Source organism: Sciurus vulgaris, assembly GCF_902686455.1.
Source record: "Sciurus vulgaris genome assembly, chromosome: 6".
Classification (NCBI taxonomy): domain Eukaryota; kingdom Metazoa; phylum Chordata; class Mammalia; order Rodentia; family Sciuridae; genus Sciurus; species Sciurus vulgaris.
Window position 1 is genome coordinate 149,459,447 of NC_136466.1, and position 2,008 is coordinate 149,461,454.

A 2,008-nucleotide genomic window follows, 5' to 3' on the forward strand; every position below is an offset into this window, starting at 1 on the left:
AATGTTTTTTTTTTTTTTTTGGTTCTGGAAATGGAACCCAGGTACTCACATGGTCGGCAAGTGCTCCACTACTGAGTTACATTCCTGTTCCTGCCAGCTCTAGTTCAACACACTGGATGAAGAGCATATTTTTAAATTATGTTCTATATTTAGAAATAATACATACAAATATATTAAATGTGAAACTTACATTTTCTGATTTGAATCTTAGTAATTTATAAATAGTATTTTAGTCTAGTATAAGACAAACTCATTTCCACTTTAATATATACATCAAAATCTTACGTTCACTGACCTACTAAAATTTTTTCTTAGGAAAAAAATGTCCAGACTCTTAACAGTTCACGACATTTCAACAACAAAATAATGACTGAAAGGAGTTGTTAGGAGTTGGGGGTTATGGAATATTAGGAAGAAATATTGGTATCTGGCTTTATTATAAATGGATGACATAGGATTATAAAGGGGAGATTTCTGGTTTCTATGCCATTATCAAAACTAGTGGAATGACACGTCTTTCTGTAGAGTTTATTTTCTTTCCTGCTGTCTCCTCTATTCCACAGAAATGCAGCATACAAAGCCCAGTAGCAATTAGCATAGGATCTGGTCTTCTCTTTGGATAGGAAAGGAAGTGAAAGGAAAGTCACTCCTGAGTTTCCATGCTTTCCTCTTTCTCTCCTTGAGGTGGTTCTTCTGTATTCTCCTCCAATTTCTCTCCTTTCTTCTTCTCAGGTAGCTTCCCATAAGCCTCTTCTGAAGGTGTCACTATCCCTTCATCTCAGGAAGATATTTTAGAAGCAACGTATTTCAAAAGCAAGATCACCCTCCTGGCCAAGGATCTTCCTAAAGCCACCATGTGAGAGGATTTGAACCAGAGTCCACATTGTGTAGTAGCGGACCATAACCTGCTATTTCAGGTTCATGGCTGTGTGTACTCTCAAGCTGCCACTCTCACAGAGGTGAGTGATATTCACTGATCCTGGAATAAATAGTACTGCAACTAGAATCTGCAAGTAATGCCTGTAGGCTGCATTTAGGGCCAAAGGCTATCTGGTTGGGTTATTCATTACAGTGCCCAAGTAGGTCAAGGATTCAGAGTGTGAGGGGGACAAAGCCATGAAAACAAATCCTCAAGTCCTTCAGCAATCTGATGAGAACCTTAACTGTGGAAGGAGAAACATGTTCCTCAAACTACTGGGCATGTCAGATTGTTGCTAAGTCATTCTGTAAGACCTTGATCTCCAAATGAAGTTCGGGTTCCAGTTTTCAAAATTTGGGTGGCACTGTTGTACTGAGAGTTTTCTTTGTAACATCAGGAGAATTGATTTCAAAACCATTTTCATTAGTCAACATGGTCAAATCTTCACTGGATCCTGTGCTCTTAAACTTCCATGACTCTGTTCTCCAGGGCAGCAACAGCTTCCAATGTTGGCAGAATCTTTAGTGATATTACCAGGTCAGCTACATTGTGTCCTGTAGTCATTGTTCCCTTTTTATGTGATCCTCTCAGACTTCTTCAGTTTGTACTTCAAAAGTCCCTTGGCACCACAACCCAATTGTCAATCACATTTGTTCATTTTTGTCACCAGAGAAAGGATTGAGACCTGTTCAGCAGAATTGGGAGTAAGGTCCTGATTCCTCTCAGCAAGGCTTCACTGAAGGAAGTTTCATCAGGTGGTGACTTGACCAAGGGAAGGTCATTTCACCCAAAGGGCCTGAACCCTCCTCCTGGAACCCGTGGGAACCAAAGTGCCCACTACAACCAAGGTCACTGTCACCTTCATGAGAACCTTAGTTCTCAACAATGGAGGCCACACAAACCACCTCTTCCTCTCAGTTGAGATTTTTTTTTTTAAATAATTTTGAAGTGATTTTTATTTTCTTTTCAGCAAGCAAATTTAGAAAGTGATTAATCTCGATGCTGCATTACTATGAAGGCAGATTGACTATTCTGAATTTACACAGTGACCTAAAAATAGTACAAATATTATTAGTTTCAATATAAAAA

General features: G+C 39.0%; 1 pseudogene across 1 annotated transcript; it reads right to left on the reverse strand.

Moving 5' to 3' along the window:
- Positions 1-643: 643 nt before the first annotated feature.
- On the reverse strand, positions 644-1,701 carry LOC306663948 (interleukin enhancer-binding factor 2-like; annotated as a pseudogene). Its single transcript has one exon. The product of its transcript is annotated as an interleukin enhancer-binding factor 2-like (transcript).
- Positions 1,702-2,008: the final 307 nt, after the last annotated feature.